Source organism: Sorex araneus, chromosome 2 (assembly GCF_027595985.1).
Source record: "Sorex araneus isolate mSorAra2 chromosome 2, mSorAra2.pri, whole genome shotgun sequence".
Taxonomy (NCBI): domain Eukaryota; kingdom Metazoa; phylum Chordata; class Mammalia; order Eulipotyphla; family Soricidae; genus Sorex; species Sorex araneus.
Window position 1 is genome coordinate 364,011,517 of NC_073303.1, and position 20,199 is coordinate 364,031,715.

General features: G+C 38.0%; 2 pseudogenes; one reads left to right on the plus strand and one right to left on the minus strand.

The window, feature by feature from the left end:
* LOC129401904 (voltage-dependent anion-selective channel protein 1-like) overlaps positions 1–495 on the minus strand; it is a 696-nt pseudogene extending 201 nt beyond the window's left edge.
* A 1,735-nt stretch (positions 496–2,230) lies between these two features.
* On the plus strand, positions 2,231–2,349 carry LOC129403062 (small nucleolar RNA SNORA51; annotated as a pseudogene).
* Positions 2,350–20,199: the final 17,850 nt, after the last annotated feature.

The following is a 20,199-nucleotide window of genomic DNA, read 5'->3' on the forward strand; positions in this document are numbered from 1 at the left end:
GACTTTTGAGTCTCTAAGGCCATTGCGTAGCCAGGCCAGCCCAGCTGTCCTCATGGGCCAGCACCGGGGAGGCCCAATGCAAGGTCCGGCAAAGTCAGAGTCCATGTCGCGGCCCAGGGTGCTGTGCTCCGGCTTGCATCCTGTCTTGCTTTCTGCATTTCCCCCACCCCTGAGCGTTTGGGGGAGAAGGACGAATCACAGGCCAGCTTCAGGCCACGCACGAGCTGGTCTTCCTCGGTGGGCTCGGTACCGAGCCTGCTGTCCCTGTTCCCCGTCTTGGTGGACGTGAGCCCACGCTCCGTTCCCGGGAGCTCCGTTTTCCAGGCTAACTGTCCACCTCGGTGGCCTGTGTTGGCTGAACCTGAGCTTGTAAATTCCAACCCATTCTCAGATTTTGTTTTCAAATCAGGTTTTAGTAAGCCCGACCCGTGGTCCCTGGGGAAGGCCTTCGCGGGCAGGTTTGCCAAGATCGACAGACGCGGGACACTGAGGCATCTTCTACTTTGGACGGCAGCAAGAGGAATGCAGTCGGCTGCCAATCCTGCAGGGCCAGTCCCGAAGAAGCATTTATAACTCACGGTCACATGCCGTTGACCAACAGCTCACTGCATTGGTAACACCTTCGCGTGGAAGTCTAAGAAATGTGGATTTCTGCTGAGAAACAAATGTGCTTTTAAACTCCCCAAGGCTAAAAATTCTAAGGATGTAAAAAAAAAATACTTAAAGAAGAAAATTTAAGGAATTTTCCTTTTAGATTTTTTTTTTCCGCCCAGAGATAGGTGTTTAAAATTTATCAGAAGTACTTTCCAGCACCACTGAGGTGAACAACATTTCCCCCTTCGGCAAAGATTTGCTGATCTTGATCTCCAGGAAGAAAAATGATAATTTGAATATCCTTTATGTTTTGGATAAGATGAATTGGAAGAATATTATGTTGGCCTTCTTACTTTAAAGACTTGAATTATCTTCCTGTATGTTTTATTTTTCCAGTTACTTTTTATTGTGCTAGTCATCAATTTACATAGAAAATGATCCCATTTCGCATTGGTTATTTAAATTGGTAAAACAAAACCCTAAAGCTGCTTGTGTCCAAGGAAAGAATTTTGTTAAACTTTTTCCATCCATGAACCCATCTCCTTTCAGTGAGTTTGTTAGGATGTCTACATCTCTTTATTTAGAGCATTCTTATTTTACATTTTTGTGTCATTGAAGAAACCAATGTTGTCATAATTTTTTCTTGATTCCTTATTTAAAAACTGCAACCATCCGTGTGAAGTGATTCTATTCCTGAGTATGTGGGTCCTTGGGAGTAATGTATGAAAGGAATTTGTAAGCAATGGATGGAATATTAGCAGACAAAATTCCAGGTGCTTCAGGAGGTCTACTTATTTATCTAACAGCCTTAAGAAGGTAATGCTCAACTCCGAGCTTCCTATTACCGATTCCTCTCTAATTCTCAGCTGGTTCCTTGCTGATTCCTTCCCTTGAAGTCTACATCGCTCCTTTACTCTGGCTTTCAAAATCAGCGACTGCCTTTCCGGTTTGTGCCTGATACTCTGCCCTGTTGTTGGGATTCCATGGCCTTACTTTGCCTGGCTGGATGCTCATCAATCCTTTGTTCCTTTGGCTTTCCCATGCTACTCTGGACACATGCGACTGAGTAAAAGCTGCTGCTCTCCTGCCCATTCCACAGCTCAGGTGAGAGGTCCGAGAGCAGCTATCTCCTGCCTTACTCTCTAACTCTTACTATTTCTGACCCCTGGCCATTCCCATTATTTACCTGACGGGCTGCCTTTTGAGCTTGAAAGATTGAAAAGGACCAAGTGAGTTATTTAGATTACCTGGCACTCCTTCCCACCACTCTACATCCACTGTAACACAATCTTTGCATTGATTAAATAGTCCCCAAGGTGACTCTGCTGGAATGTTTGAACATTTATGTTTAACCCTTTAATACAACTAAGATACAGTTTCATGCATGATTGACCTGAATTACAATTTTAACTGGTTTCTAAAGAGCTACCTAGATGTCCCAGTAACATTTATTGATGAATTGATGAATCCATTTATGTCAAGTGCTTATTTCTAGACTACCTAGTCTTTTTTTATTTATGATCTATTCTGGGATAAAGGCTACACTATTAAACACTACTTACATTTATGGTTCTGTAGTTCACTTTATAATCTCAGAGGGTAGGTCACTCTATTCACTCTTTAAAAGTTCCCAGATCTCCTCCCTCAAATGCTTACCACAGGCTGTGTTCTTTATATCGCTGTATAGAGAGAGGAGGAATATTAATATCACCCAATATATACCTCAGTCTAAGCCCTTTGACTGGGGGGACATGGAGAAAAAGTTCCTAGCTCTAAAAATAGTTATTGAACTTTATAACTTATTAAAGTGTTTCAAAGGATTTTGATTCAAACTGTACAAATAAAATACTAATTTTTTGAAGTCTGCACAAATGTTTATAATGTTGAATGCACCATTCTAAGAATATAGTATGACTCTTCATTTATTTCGACCTATGTTATGTCCCTTAGTAAAACTTAATCATTTTCCATATAGGTTATTTTAAAGCCTGGGCATGTTATTTGCTCAAAATACTTATTTGTTCTGGATATATTTTGTACCTAGTATTTTTATAACAAAATTCTTTATTTTTATGAGTCTATAACCAGCTACCATCCTATAAGAACTAATTCATTTTCACACATTTTCTCTTCATAGGGCCAGGTTTTAAAATAACTACTTAAATAATTATTTAAAATAATTCCACAGCATTTTTTTGACATATCATTCACATTTTATCTTTCTATTCCCTTATTCTCTCTCCATAGGCAGTTATATTAAGCACAAGTGCTCACTCATAGGATCAAATGTCTGCCAGGGCTGTATAAGGTGAATGAAGCCATTTCCTTGAATACCAAAAACATCTCAATTATCATGATAAATAATACTTGAATGCAGCTATTATAAAAAATTGCTTAAAAGTCAAATGATTTGAACAATTGTTAATTTAAACAAAGAAAGTCTTTGCTTGGGAATCAAGCTTTGAAAAAGCCAAGAGCCAGATAAATGTGGAGACTTGCATGATCATACTTCAACAAATGGGTCAATTGTGAGAAAGTTTGACTGGTACCCTTGACTAAGGGAAGAGTAGGGAATTTCCATTTATTTTCCATTATTTGATATGCCAAAAACAGTAACAAGCCTCACAATGGAGATGTTACTGGTGCCCACTCGAGCAAATCCATGAGCTACGGGATGACAGTGATACAGTGACACAGTGTGTGAGGAAAAGGTAGCTCTCCAAAACCAAATCAGGATCATTACCCAACTCAACCATTGTCTACCAGTGTATTCTTACTCTAATTCCATTCTCTGCTCAAGCTAAAATTATATAGAGCACCATGTCTTATATCATAGTACCTATTCTTCTTTACTTCCACTACTCTGTTGCTCAAAGCTGCAACTTTTACAAGGCAATGAGATCAAAGATAACAATAAGAAACCTGGGATGATTCCAAAGAGCACTGTTCATTGAAAGAGAGCAGTAGTCCCAGTCCTCTTTGGAGTAAATCCTGCACGTCTGAGCATGAAAGCCAACCTCATGAAATGACCAGAATCTTTTCCTTCTGAGCAAGCTGTTCTCCCACAAGAGAAAAAGTATGTTCTTGTCATCAGTTGTTAATTAGTTTAACTGTGCAGGCCTGGTTAGACTGGTTAGAAATTCTTCCTAAACTTGTTGACTACTTACCCTTAATTTTCAGTCATATCTTGAGAGTCATTTTAATGGAAATATAAATGAATTTCATTTAATGGAATTACTGATGGGTGGGCTTTACATTTTTCTATTTGCTTTCTAGTTCTTTTTTTTTTTTAAATTTACTTATTCATTGTTACTCCTCCTTTTTGGGTGAAAATCTTTTTTGGTGTACTATTTGAATAACTCTGTTTATTCTTTGCTATATATTTTAATATTAATATCTTATGGATTTCAACTAACCACTTAAAACAATATAGTTTGAACTAATACTTTATTTCAAAAATATGCAGAACTTTGCTCATAACTCTCATATGAACCCATGGGGTAATTATTCTAATGAATTTCTTTTCTCTTGTTTCTTCAAAGGTACTCTTTTCGTCTTTGAGTTATTTATTTCTTAGAGTTATTTATTTAGCCTCCGAAATATGTAGGTTAATGTGTTTATTCAAAATAGAGAATTTTTGGTCTTTATTTTCTTTCAATTATTATTTTCTCCACAACATTCATTCTGGATTATTTGATAATATCCCATAAGTTTCTAATCCCACAAAGTCTCTGATCATTTTCTTCTTTTTTAGATTAAATAACATCTACTGACTTGTCTTTGCAGTTTGCTAGTTCTTCTGTCAGCTCAATTTTGTTGATTTGAATTTTTTGGCTTCAATTACTGTATTGACTATAATTTCTCTATGAATTAAAATTTGTTCTGTACCAAGATTTTTTATGTTGTTGTTGGAAAATAGACATTTTAAATAATTTGAAGTGGATATCTTGGAAATAATACACAACCAATGTATTGTATTACTGTGAATATTTTTTGGTTTGCGGTCACTTTCTTGGACTAATTCTGTGACATCTGTATTCTTTGTTATGCATTACCCTAGAGTTTTCTTTTTGGTTAACTTAGTGGTCCTTATAAGACTTAGACACTTTTTCTAAGTGAATCCAAGAATTCCCTCAGAACCAAGAATTCTCTAACTTAAGGACTTAGAAAGTTTCCTAAGTGGAAACAAGAATTATCTCAGTCTTTGCCAATGACTGTAGCGTTGGTGTGGTGGGACACACCTTCAACGCTCTTAAGTTTTCTAGTCAACCTTAGCCCTCACTTCTTCCAAGCACAGAATCCTTGGAGTGACTCAGTCGGAGAGACTGGATGCCTCTCAGGTTCTTCCTGGGCATGCATGCAGCCTGCACGTGCGTGTGCCATTTTAGAGTCTCAGGAATATGTTGAAACTTTGCAGATTCTCCATAAGAACATTTCAGGCCCTGTTTTTTCTTCCCTTCTTTTTCACAAGTTTTGGTCCTCTTCTTGTTTGCCCAAGCTGTTATGCTGCCTGAGGCAGCTGCTGTCTTTTGACAAACACCCTGGGGATAAAGTTGTTCTTACTGAAAGAGATCAGAATTAGGTCAAGTAGAGACAAGCCCGGAGGAAGAGGAACTGACTGATGGACAGACCTAACAGTGAAAACGCTCTGGGGGTGAACTTTGGGGAATGTCAAATACTATATCTCCTCCCAGTTCTATAATTTTGAAGCTGCCGGCTTTTCTTCAGTTAAGAAGCCAGTGATTCTCAAACCTACCATGAATATGGGGAGAAGGGAATGGGGGTAGAGCATCACCGAAATAAGTTTGTATAAAAACTCTGTCACTGTCACTGTCATCCCGTTGCTCATCGATTTGTTTGCGCGGGCACCAGTAACGTCTCTCATTGTGAGGCTTATTGTTACTGTTTTTTGGCATATCCAATATGCCACGGGTAGCTTGCCAGGCTCTGTCGTGTGGGCGCAATACTCTGGGTAGCTTGCCGGGCTCTTCAAGAGGGGCGGAGGAATAGAACATGGGTCGGCCACATGAAAGGCAAACACCCTACTGCTATGCTATTGCTCCAGCCCATTAAAACGCTAGTGAAATCAATTTGTATTAAATGGAATAATAAGTATCTTCAGGGATCACAGGGGTCAGGGTATAGGCAAGGCCAGGGTTTGACTCCTAACAACATGTGACCTCCTGAACTATGACCTAGAGGACCCTGTACACTACTGGTGCAGCCCTGGTGACCTCTAGTACTTCCCCATCTAAGTAGCACCACATCCTTCACCAAATAGCACTGGGGGTGGCCCTGGGCCTGCTAAACATCGTTTGGAAGGTGCCCCTCAAATTAACAAATAAATGAAATACCATCTATAATTTCTAGATCCCATGGATATAGAATACTTTCACGACAAAAGGGATGTTGTGGAGCTGGAGAGATAGTACAGAGATAGCATTTTCCGTGCATGTGGTCAACCCGGTTCAATCCCCAATACCCTATGTGGTCCCCAGAGCTCTGCCAGGAGTGTCCCCTGAACACAGAGTCAGAAGTACACCCTGAGCGCCTCTGGGTGTGACCCCCCCCACCAAACAAGTTTAAAATAAATAATAAGAACGTTGAAGGTATGGTTAAGATTATGAACTTGGAAATAGGAAAGTTATCTTGGGTTAGCCTGTTGGTCACTAAGTAATCTTGACTCTTTGAAAGGAGAGAACTTTCCCCATCTGTAGCCATTGGGGATGTTATTACAGAAGAATCCAAGACGTGAATCATGGTGGATGATTTTGCTAATAAATGGTGCTACCAAGCCATAGCAAGTGAGGGAAAAAATGTTAAGAAACAGTTTTTCTTTACAGCCCTAAGTAAGGAATGTAGTAGCAGCAAGGTCTTTATTTTAAACCCAATTTAACCCAATTGAAAACTGTCAATTTCTAAGATACAGACCTATAAATATTACTTTCTTTTGATTTCAAGCTGCTAAATTTATTGTAATGTAGTATATCAGCAACAGCAAAATGGTGATAATCTCTGCTTTTACTAAGTTTCAACCATTTAAAAATTAACACTCCTTCATGTTATAAGCATTTGAATAATGTCCTAAACTGTGAAAATGTTGATGCAAACAGTGTTTTTCCAGTGTCCTCAACTGTCTTTATAGAAGGGCGGATTTTCAGACATCTTCACCCTGTCATTCTGGAAGACCTTTTCCCCACATCTTTTTGGCATCTGGCACTGCAAATGAAAATCAGATTTTTGTTATACTGTGGAGAATTACTTTTTTTCCTCTTAGAAAGTGTTTTAGACTTTCTCTTCATTGTTTTGAATTCATGATATTGTAACTGGGATTGGAATTTTTGTTTGCTTTTAATTCATTCTATTGAACATTGGCTTTAATAATGGCTTTTTCCTCTTGCTCTTCTCTGTCTCTGTCTGTCTGTCTGTCTCTCTCTCTCTCTCTCTGTCTCTCTCTCTGTCTCTCTCTCTCTCTCTCAGGTGGGGAGCATACCCTGTAGCTCTGTAGCTTACATCTGGCTCTGTGCTTAGGAATCACTTCCAGTGGCGTTTAAGGGATCATATGAGATTCAGGGGATTGAACCAGGCTTGGTCACATGTGAGGCAAACACCTTGCCCAAGGTACTATTTCTCCAGCCCCTGTTCTTCTCCCTTCCTAGATTTCCTATTAGATCAATGTTAAAGTTTCTGGATGTATAATTTTTTTTCTGTTAATTGTTTTTCTCCCTTATGCTTTTCTCTTTTTGTAATGGGTTTGGAGAATTTTTTATTAAAAATTTCCAGCTCTCTATTTGTATTCCACAATGTACTTGTTTATCTATCCAATAATTAAGTTTAAATTTCCAAAATAAAGTTTCTAACTAAATAATTCTAGATATTTAGAAGACTCGGTGATTTAAGACCTGTTTGGGTGTTGGTTGCATAAAGACTGTCCATTTATACAGTGTTTTGGGAACAGAATTTTTCATACCTACTACTTAGTTATAGGGTTAGCAGGATGAGAGTCAGGAAGACTAACTTGCTGGAGAACTAACTTAGAGAATGGATACTGCAGTTCTTTCCCAGGTTTGACCAGCCCCGTGAGGCATTGACCTAAGTCTCTAACACAAGTTACCACACTCTGGATCCCACCCAGATTTACCTGAAAGACATTTCTTCTAGCTATTATAAGAAAACAGTACTAAAGGGAGGACTATGGAGACCACTGCATTTCATTTCCGTTTCCATATACATTATTATTTGTATATAAGGGTTTTTTTATGACTCTCAAACCTGCTATATAAATTGCAACTGCTATTACAAAATACCCTACTTTTCATAACTTTACTGCTTTGTCTAGCATTAATGTTTCACCATGATTTCCTTTTTTTTCCCTTTGCTTGAAGGAGCTTAGCCTTTCTTTAATTTTCAGCTCACCATTGAGTATTGCATTCATTTATGTTACTTCTAATTCCCCTCTACCAAATTAAGAAAAATCTGGTTTATCCCAGCCTTTAGGCTTTACCCATGCTTTTTTAGATATGGTATCCATGCTCAAATTACAGTTCTAAGATCTTTGATTGATTTATAGTTTGTGACATACATGACATGTATAGTACATCTCAGTCGAACTATGAGGGAGAAAGTAAAAAAAGAATAGACTGGAAATAGAAACAAAAAATAGGATATTTTAGGGACTTGTGACTTGATAATGCAATAAGTTTTTAAAATTAACTCACATACAAATATAATACATATAGTATATTAGCAATCAAGGATTTATATACACATCACAGAAAGATTGCTCCCTAAATAAATTTAATTTTGAAGAAATGTTTGAGAAGTTAACTGTGTAAGATTCTATGATCTAAGCCATTCATTATATGGGAATATATACAATTCCCTAAATGTAGTATATAAGCTGCCTATTTAGGTGTTATTATTAGTTCCATGCATACAGAATTTACTTAAAGACTAGCTTCTGGCTTAATTACATATCTCCAAACCATAAATTTGCATCAATAATATCTATCTATATATAGATATAGATATCTATATACCTACATATGGATATCTATATATAGATATATAAATATATCTATTTAGATATTTGCCTAATATTTGCCTTGCACATGGCCAACCCAGGTTTGATTCCTTCGTCCCTCTGAAAGAGCCCTGCAAGCCACTGAGAGTATCCTGCCTGCTCAGCAGAGCCTGGCAAGCTCCCCGTGGCATATTTGATATGCCAAAAACAGTAGCGACAAGCCTCACAATGGAGACATTACTGGTGCCTGCTTGAGCAAATTGTTGATCAATGGGACGGCAGTGCTACAGTGCTAATATCTAGTAAGGTATTAACATGGATTATGGTGAAAATGAAATTAAATAACCCATTTAAAGGCATTTGGCATAGGACCTGCCATCTATTACACCACTTCTTAGTAGATAGTAAATAGCCTTGTGAAAATTTCTAACCTCTCAATACCTCAGATTTAACATGCTTCATGTACAGATTGTGAATTCTTACTGAGTGAAGTTAATAGGAAGAGCTAAGATCAAAGCCTGGTATAACTCAAGTTCTAGATGTGAACTATTATTAGTAATTGAATGCAGTAAGCTAGGATATGCAACATATATACTGTTAGCAGCCATCAGAGAAGAGTGTGCTTTCTGTAAGGTGATCATGGAAGCATTAGTAAAGCAATAGTTTTGTGAAACAAAGATTAGAAGTGGGTTTGGGTCATAATAAAGAATCTAAGTTCAGGTTCTAATGTCTAAGGAATCATGGATAATCCCATATTTTTGTAGCACAAGGGAAAATAGCGCAAATTGTATATGAGAATTATAAGTGCTACATTATGTAAAAGTATTCTGTAATACTGAAATCTTAATATCATTTTCAATAATAGTATTGTCACTATTATTTAGTGGGAATTTTTTGTCTGTGTTTGTTTTAATCACATCAGTATCTCCTACTCTAACTTATCTTGTTTCATCAACATTCACAAGAGGACTATATATTCTACCAATTAAACCTCCCTTCTTCTACCCTTCCCCATCCCTTAACTATGTATGCCATTAGTGACACAGTTACTACAACGTGTAGAAATGAATCTATATTTTGTAAATTATAAATTCTAACTCTTCCTTTTGGCAGGACAACTCTGTACCAGCCAATAAAGCTGTCAGGGTGATTTATAATGTTCTTCACCAAGTTGACAGGCAATGAAGAAAAAAAAAAACATGCAAGAAAAATCCCTTGTATTTATTCTACTTAGTTTAATATCTGATGGACCATGTTATAAGAAATTATAACCACTTATAGGAACTTAAAATAGTTTTAGGGAGAGCAGTTAGACATTTTTCAGCACATACAATCCATCATAGAAATATTCTTGGAAGATGTAGAGTAGATACCAGTCTTCTGTGAACTTCACAGTTTTCTAGAACACACATTGGTTGGAGGCTGGAGCGATTGCACAGCGGTAGGGTGTTCACCTTTCATGGTGCGGACCCATGTTCAATTCTTCCGCCCCTCTCAGAGAGCCCGGCAAGCTAACGAGAGTATCTCGCCCGCATGGCAGAGCCTGGCAAGTTACCCGTGGCATATTGGATATGCCAAAAACAGTAACAATAAGTCTCACAATGGCCCGCTTGAACAAATTGATGAGAAACGGAATGACAGTGACAGTGACATTGGTTGGAGGCCAGACTATAAATACTGGGTGACTACTTGCTTAGAATTTTATGGCTATTGGTTACAACAAACTTTTATCATAGGCAATATGATAAAATTTATTTGCTATTTATTTACTATTCATTTATTTATTTAATATTAAATAAATATTTAATAGTAAATTTATTTACTATTACCAAGTTAATAAATTTAAAAAATAATAAGTAATGAGCCGTTGAAGGTAGGTAATGAATTGACATCAGTGAGACCTGTGAGGATCAAGGAAGGACTAACTCAATTGTATTGCCCTACTTCTGGACCCAGTTCAATATCCTGAGGAAATGTCTGAGGAGGTGGTTAGGACAGTGAAGACTTGCACCTCAGGGGGGCTTTTTGTGTAGAGAAGTGCCCTTTGCTTGGGTTTCCAGGGAAAAAAGAACTTTGACCTTTTGTTGGTATTCTTGAAAGTTCTTTGGTTTGTTGGTTTGTTTGCAGGGTCACACCCATTGGTTCTCAAAGCTTACTCGTGTACTCATGGCTCTGCACTCAAGAATCACTCTGGCAGTGCTCAGAGGGCCATATAATTTTCTGGGGATTGGACCTGGGTTGACCACCTACAAGTACCCTACCCACTGTACTATCTCTCCAGGCCCAGTTCTTGAAAGTTCTTATCTTGGCCTCTTGTTCCTAGTTCTCTTTTCCCTAAGGGCTTCAGAATTCTGTGGGTCCAGCTGGGGTTGGTATCAATCAGAATCTTATTTGGGCCTCAACTGGCAACTCCCAAAGAGAGTCCAGCCTTCACGCTTTTGAGTTGCCTTGGGCTGATGATGGAACAAGTTATTTCCTTTGGATCATATTTTGTACTTCCCGAAATTGCTTGCAGGCCTTTCCTATTCCCCATCTACATTACTGCTTCGGTGTAATGATCTTCAGTCCCTTCATTTGGAGGTAAAAGTGAAGGACTCACAGAGTCCATCCCGAATAGTGTTGTCTCTAATTATTGACTTTTCTAGAACTTGAGCTGACCAGCACAGGCCACCATCAGAATCTTCTTCATCTTTACAATTCATATGGCACACACTCAATTGTGTTGCTGTTTGCTTGGGGGCCACACCCAGCAGTGCTCAGCGCTCACTCCTGACTTGCACTCAGGGAGCACTCTTGGCAGTGCTTGGGGATATGGGTGCTGGGAAACAAGCCCCGGTTGGCCACATGCAAGCGCAGGGTGAGCAGTTTCCCAATTTCTCTTTCTCCCCAGCCCCACGTGCACAGTATTAAAGTACAGCTATTGTTCTTACAACTATATGAGCCATATAACTTTTATTTTCTAACAGTATAATCAACCTCTCCCCTTCCATGTGGCTTCCTTCTCTGATTCTATAAACACACTAAAGTCGCTTCAGACAGACCAAACCAAACAAAAAAACTCCCTCAACTTTTCTTCCTTTGTGGGTGAATTTTCCTCTTTTACAGAGTAAGGTCGAGCACTTTGGAGTTATTTAAAATTCTATTTCCGGGGCTGGAGTGATAGCACAGCGGGTAGGACATTTGTCTTGCACGCGGCTGACCCAGGTTTGATTCCCAGCATCCCATAGGGTCCCCCGAGCACTGCCGGGAGTAATTCTTGAGTGCATGAGCTAGAAGCAAGCCCTGTGTATTGTTGGGTGTGACCCAAAAAGCACAAAATTCTTTTTCCTTGGTGTAGAAGGCACTCCTCACAGTCACGGTCCTATTCAATGTTCTCTCCTGCTTCTGTGGAAACTCTGTGACATACTTTTCTAGACTCTCACTCCCTGCTCTTTACCTGCTGATATTCCCTAGGCGTGTCTATTCCTGGCATTCTCTGCATCATCATTTACTCCAGCACCTTTACTATGCCAACAAGTCTCAGATGCATTTGTCTAATGACCCATATTTCTGAAGTCCAGAACGAACTTTTTAGGTGCTTCTTTTACTACTCTAATGCAACATTTCAAAGACAACTTTTTATGGTTTGGTTAATCCTACTCCTAAGTGTATTTTGCATGCATGATTTTTTTTATAATGCCTTCATGTCTCTCAGCTTTATTTTCCCCCACAAGGCAATCCTTACTAACTAGTATATCATCAGAGTAGACTTTAAAAACAAAATGACATAGGGATAATGGTGGAAGATCTTGGAATCTTTGATGGTGCTAGGGTGCCATAGCTTTATATAGTAATATCATAAACATTAACAATATCGTAGCAATGTTCACAGTCACTGTCATCCCGTTGCTCATCGATTTGTTCGTGCGGGCACCAGTAATATCTCTCATTGAGAGACTTATGCAATGTTACCCAAACTAAAATAAAAATGTTTAAAAATGGCACTAAGCAAAAGGGACAATTTTCTTAAGCATACCATTCTCCTGTTCAAAATATCCGAGTAGTAATCAACTTATTTTTGAATAAAGTCAAAGTACTTTTCAATCTAACTCTCATTGGCCTCACCAAATCTTACCTGCATTATTTCTCACACAACCACTGGTTTCTGTTCATCCCCTTTCTTGCCCAAAACTTTGAAACATTCACATGCAATTTCTTTTATCCTTTTTGTTTTGTTTTTTGGGTCACACTGGTGATTCTCAGGGTTTGCTCTTGGCTCTGCACTCAGGAATTACTCCTGGTGGTGCTCAGGGGACCATATGGGATGCTGGGGATTGAACCTGGGCCTGGTTCGATCAAACACCCTACCCACTGTACTATTGCTCTGGCCCCCATATGTTCTTACTCGTCTTATTTACCTGGAAATTTCCAGCATCTCCTTTAAAACGGAATCAGAGCTTTATTTCTTATGGGAAAATAATCCTAATACTAATAGTGTGAGACACTATATCCATATATCCATAGATCTTTCTTAGAGTCATGGTGACAATGCTTTCTAGCCAATTATTACGCCCATACGTGTCTCCCTGGATCAGCTAAGATAGTCTAATTTATCTTTGTATCCCCATTGTCTTGCATAGAAAATGACATACTGAAGGAACATGGGGAATTCTTGGCTGAAACAAGTGACCTAGGAAGTGGTACCCATTTCTTTCTGCAAGTATTTTGCTTATGGCAAGTAACCTATATATTTTATTATCCATAAGGCACTAGATACTAATGAGTAGACTTGCTGCATGATTCATTTTATTATAATCACTTTGACACTTTCGCTAGAGAACACGTGATGCAGGGCAAGTGTGAGGTTTCAATATTTTTTAGCTTCTAATGACCTCAGATCTGTTCCGTATGCTTCTAGTTCCAAGCCTGTGTATGTGTTAGCCATGGAGACCGGCAATGTATATGTCCTTTCAAGAAATTACCTCAGATGGAAATATTTGTGCAGCAATCAGGGTGTGGGAACATTTAGCATGTTGCAATTGAGGAAAATATAGAAACCCTCATTATTAGGCAGTCCTTTTTGAATAGTGTTGCCCATTTGGGTGGTAAAGTTGAACATTAGAAAATGCCTTTTTGATTCTTTGGGCACTTGTTCCATGGGTCATCTTGTTCCACGGGTTAGAACCAACAAATTAATTAGAAAAAGCAGGCACACTGTGTTAATGCAACTTACTTGACTATATGTCTACATTTCCAACACATATGACCTAAGAGGAACTATGGCTTTCTTGAACTAATTCACATCTCTGCTTTGATGAGTCAAAACTCACAAACGCTAATTCCACATTTTTGAAACGGATCCAAAGCATGATGCCTTTATAGATAATGAAGGACTCAATTTATTCCATTACATATTAGTGACTAATGTTTGCAAAAAAAACTTGAATTAAATTGGTTGTTGCAGCATTAAGTTATACAGTGTCCAATATATTTATATGCTGTGATCTTGTCTGGAATTTTCCATACTTTTATATATTTCATATGGCTTTGTATAGATAGCTTCTCTTTCTTTCTCTTTTCTCTCCCTTGCATCTATATCCACATATATAATTTTAGAATCTTAGAATCATGGGGTTAGATTAAAAACTCTATTCCTTTATATTTCTCTCAATATTTCACTGAAGTATTTAATCCATTGTCTACAATATTTCTAAAATAAAATGGGGGGGAAGGATATATCTCAGTGGTCCAGGGCACATGCTTTGCATGCGTAGGGATCTGAGCTTGTCCCTCCCCTACTGCCTCATGTTCATGCCAAGCACCACAAAGTATGACCCTGGTGGTCCTCAACACCTCTAATGCCCAAGACACACCACATTTCAGGGACTGAACATTGAACCACCTACCAACAGTCCAAGTATCACCAAGAGTGGGTTCCAGACCCCTGAAACACTGCTTGGAAGGCCTCAAAATAAATAAATTACTCTAAACTAAATAAAACTGTTACCTATTTTTCTTTATGTACCACTAAGTATTTTATTAAAAGTCTAAAGTAATATCTACATCAAAGTAGACAGTTTGTAAAAGACGATTACAATGACCAAAGTCTTTCCCAAAAGTGTTGAAATTTTTGCTCTAATGAGTGCTTCTCAGTGCTTGTATACTTAATTCTCAGTGTATCAGTTATACAGAGAGCTTGAGCTGAAAGGGGACTACAGGTAGGGAAGGAAGTTGATCTTCCTTTGATTGTGCAGCCCTAGAGTCATTGGCGAGTGCAGATATTAAGAACAGAGACTTCCTTGGACTTTCAAATAAACACAAAGCCTCTGTAGTGCAATGAAAACCAATTGTGAGGTGAAAATTTAGTTTATTATTTGATTTTTAATGCCATGTCTCACGCTTGATTGATTAAACACTTTCCCTCTGCCCTGAATTCATCAGTTTATCATTCTAGGTAGGAAATTTTAAAAAATGCTGCCTAGATAAGCCTGTGGGCCAACTGCCCCCTATGATGTGACTTTGTTTCAAGAGATTCTTTTAAAAGCACAATTAGAATTACAATTGAAATGTAATTAAATTGCCACAAAATTCACACTTTTAAAATAAATAATTTTACTCCCTGTAACCACTAGCTCCAGCCCCCACTCTTCCCTACCACTAATTCCTGAAATACATGGAGGACTTGCTTATTCACTGTATTTCCTACACGTGGAATTTAATCATTCAGTATGTGGTCTGTTGTGGCAGGCTTCTCTCACTAGCAAAATGTTTCCAAGGTTTCTCCATGCTGCGTTTAACCTGCATTGGTACTCGATTCCTTTCTGTATTATATTACACTGTGGGGATATACAGTATGTTGTTTACCCACTCATCAAGTGATGAACATTTGGGTCATTTCCAATTTTTGACGACTGTTAATAATCTTTAATGTAGTTGGGCATTTGTGTGCAGGTTTTCATGTAGACATGTTTTCAGTTCTGTTGGCTGTACACTTGGAATGGAATTGAGAGGTCGGATGGCCACTCTATTTTTAACATTTTAAGAAATTGCATGGCTTTGGCTGGGTTCGGGAGGTCTTTGGCTGCCGGGGCTCTGCTCGGGGCGGGGAGGGAAACTCAATCCATCCCCTCCGGGGGGGCCCTGGTGAAGACAGCTATGCATGGGGGCAAGAAACTCTGCATCGCTCTCACTCTCCGCACGTTCGAATGAGCCTCACGCATGAAGGAACTGGCAGAGGAACCCAGGTGTGAGGGACCCAGGGCTGAGATCTCCAAGCCTGTTCAGATAGGGACTGGGCCTCTTCTGCCCAGATCCCCCATTTTCCAGTAGCTAGGCAATCACACCCAAAAACTGCCCCCTGGCACCATGTAATCCCACCAACGGTCAACATCCAGAGACTATAAAACCAAGCTCCTGGAAGCGCAAAGCTGCTTTTCAGCCCTGCAACATCTTATAGCCCAGTTCTCCCTCTCGGAGAACGTGGCAAGCTAGCGAGAGTTTCCCGCCCGCATGGGAGAGCCTGGCAAGCTCCCATGGCATATTCCTATGTCAAAACCAGTAACAATGATGGGTCTCATTCCCCTGACCCTGAAAGAGCCTCCAATGTGGCACCTTGGGAAGGATGAAGAAAGAGAGATTTCTAAAATCTCAAGGCTAGGATGAATGGAGACATTACTGAGACTGCTCGAGAAAATCATCTATCAACAGGATGTGGTGATGAAGATATTGCAAGGTTATTGCAGAGTAGGTGTATCAGGTTTCATTGCAGTTAGCCATGAATGCAGGTTCTAACTTCTTCACATGTCATTGACATTTAACATTTGTCTCTTAAATTGTCATTCTAGTATTTTTGAAGTGTTATCTCATGATAGTTTAATGTGCATTTTCCTAATCAAATGACTAATGATGCTAAACACTCTCTCATGTGCATATTTACTATTTGTATGTCTATTTTTGGAGAGAAAACTATTTCAATGTTTTGTCTCCTTTTAAAGCTAGGTTTTCATTTTACAGTTGAGTGTTTAAGAGATCTTTACAAGTTCTCTAATTTGTAAATATTTCCCTCATTCTGTGAAATGAATGAGGGAAAAGAAAAATGATTTTACTTTTACATAGTTCAATTTATTTATTTATTTTTACTTGCTTATGTCAAACTGAAGAAAATATCGCTTAATCCAAGCTCAGAATGGATTGCTCCCATGTTCTTTATGGGAGTTTTATGTATATTAATATATATATTTACATTCTCAGATTAAAGATTTATTTGGAATTAATTTTTGTATATAGCAGGAGGACTGGTGGGATAGCACAGCGGGTGGGGCATTTGCCTTTCACGCGGCTGGCCTGGGTTTGATTCATCCATTCTCTCGGAGAGCCCAGCAAGCTACTGAGATTATCCCACCCGCAGAGCCTGGCAAGCTACCTGGGGTGTATTCGATATGCCAAAACCAGTAACAACAAATCTCACAATGGAGCCGTTACTGATGCCCGCTTGAGCAAATCGATGAATAATGGGACGACAGTGCTACAGTGCAGTGCTATATACCAGGATGAGGTAGTATTGAGAGGATTTTGTAAAAACATTCTCCTTAGTATGTGTCAGTTTAAAATGTGGACATTAAAATCTCTTGAGCTTCCTGTATTCCTACATTATATAAAGCAACTACTGTGACAAACTTGACATTATTATTTATTGAACAAAATGCTATTCAATGTGAGTATAAATGAGCAAAAGACAGCAAATAGGATTTTTTTGGAAGGTCTATGGGTCAATATTTTAAAAATTTATAAAATTTCAAATATAATTTTGACTTCTCAAAGCTGGAGGGCAAGCCTAGAGAAAATTATCACAAATTTTTCAGAAGATTTTTAATTTGCTTTAATTAGCTTACTTAATCCTGTATGTATTTTTGATTCCATATAGCTATGCTTAGTCTACATAAAATTCTTCAAGACTGTTTTAATCACATAGTCAATGAAACTATGAGTTTCTTCTAAAACCCTCTCAATAACAAACAAATCATGTCAACAATTCCATGTTCTAAGCTGAAATCCTTTCACTTCAGTATAAGCACCATCAGCTTTGAATGTGTCAAAATACCAAAACCTGTTTTCCAATTTTGAGGAGAAAGTCCTTTTTCTGATACTCTTCCTTGAAGATACATTTGTCCTAACATGTTTTTGGCTTAGGACTGAAACCTTTGCTTTGTGAACTGAAATTTTCCTTAGTACTTACAAGTTGTTGTTGTTGTTTTTTTTAAAATCAGATCAATCCTGGGAATTACAAATGACAAGTCACTGAGAATAGGGGCATTTAAGTGATAGCAATCACATTTGCTGTTTACGTCGTCTTTTTTTCCAGTCAATAAAGTCAATTAATTGATACAATTTTGTATATCACAAAATCTGACACATTATTGGTCTGCAAAAAAAAATGTTGATTTCTGTTTTCTTTACTTTTAAGACAGAGAAAGCTCTAAGGTGATTGCCATGCGAATCTTTAAGAAATTAGCTGTGAGAAGGAAAACCTGTAAATAAAGAAAAAATTGCAAATGCTGTTTCACACAGTATGTTACCTAATGCTTATGTAAGGGCTAAAAATCATATCAGCATTAATAAGCAAATATGATTAAATAAGAACACAGGTGAGAACTTTTTCCCTAACCAGAATAGAGGACAGTAGATTAGACAAATTTGTATCCAAGGCAATATTGTTGTCATCACCAATTCTAATGAGCATCTTCTAATTTATGTCTTTAATGTGTTTATTATAAGAAAGCTTCTGAATATATTATATAAGTGGCAATCTGTCCTGGGACTGGAAATTCAGGAAAGTTGAATTTCAGATTCATTCTATTCACTAATTATTTGGTTAATTAGTTAATTAGTTATTATGTTAGTATTTTGTAAAGGTCTGAGAGAATAGAGACTTGCTAATAAAATACAATAGTGCATTGAAATTAATGCCATGTCCTCTATCTTAATATCTACGAGAACATTGAATTTTAGCCCAACAAAGAATTATGAGGGAGTTTTGCAAAAAAATGCATGGAAATTTTACTATAAATATAGTTTATTTCAAACCCACAGAGACTATTCATTATCATTGCTACAGGTAACTAGGCAAAGCAATTTAGTAGCAAATAGATGATATTCATGACAAATATTTTGTAGAATTAATAAATAGAAGCAAAGGACAAATAGGATGGAAATTAAGTGATTTGAGAACTTTTTTTTATTACTCTTACACTTATTTATTTGGGATGTAAGAGATAATCAAACATTTCTTCTCAGACTTAATTTGGTGTTATTTCTTCTTTCAGTTATGTGCTCACAAGACAGTTTTTGTTAACGACTCACTGTGTGCAGGACACACACACACAAAAGAAAGAGAGTTCTCTAGTGTAAAAATGACTCCCAAGGAATAGCCTCTCAAGAATGTAAACTAATACAATATATATGGAATATTAGAAAACAATGGATTGCAATTTTTACCTGCCTCTCCAGATGACTTCTGAGGTGATACTTTCTTTATTATCCAAATCAAATTAGATTGAACTTTCTACATGCTTCTCATCATTTCTAATGATCCCCAAGAAATGCATCCAATGTTCTGTTTTTTGATTTATTTTAAATTGACTAATTGGGGCACGGTGCATATTCCTTTAGCACAATTCACTGTAATGTAGTAATATATGGTGTCAATGTGTAACCCTATAGCTAGGCTATTCAGGCTTTTGAACACTATACATAGACCAAAACAAAAAGATTATTTCTGGGCATCCTAGCAGAGTTACTGCCTCCTCCTGACATAATGTGGTTAGGTTGACCTGTGACCTTCCTGTACTCACTGAATACCAAACATTGGGAGAAAAACAAAGGCAAATCTCTCAAGAACAAATAATTTTAGGAAAGAATTCTTCATAAAGTATTATGGAGATGCAATTTATTTATAAGATAAATGAAAGCTATCTTTTTATTTTCAGGATTTAAGAATTTTTTTTAATTAAACTGAGATAAACAGTTACAAAGTTGTCCATAATTGGATTTCCGTCATACAGTGTTCCAATACCTGTCCCTTCACAAGCATATATTTCCCATCACCAATGTTCTAATTTACCTCTTTCAACCCCCCACCCCCAATATACCTTTATTACCTCTATAGAAGACATTTATTACCTCTATGGAAGACATGTATTACCTCTATGGAAGACATTTCTCTCTCTCTCTTCTCTCTCTCTCTCTCTCTCTCTCTCTCAATCATTATGACTTGTAGTACAGGTACTATAAGCTTATCATGTATATCCCTTTACCTGCTTTCCGCACTCAATTTTTATCCTGAGTAATCACATACAACTGTCATTGTCACAGCGATTAAAGCTATCTTATCTCAAGAAGCAGTTCCAGGATTCACCCAGGCCATCTTGGTGGTGCTTAGAGGCCTCCATGGCCTCACTCAGCTTTGCTCAGTGGTCTCTTGGGCTGACCCTGGCTTATATCACTTGTATCACTTGTCATCCCATTGATCTTTGTCTCCATTTGTCCCTGTCGCGTGCTAGTGTAGCCCAATGATATCTGCTCGCTCCAGGAACACAAAGAGCCTG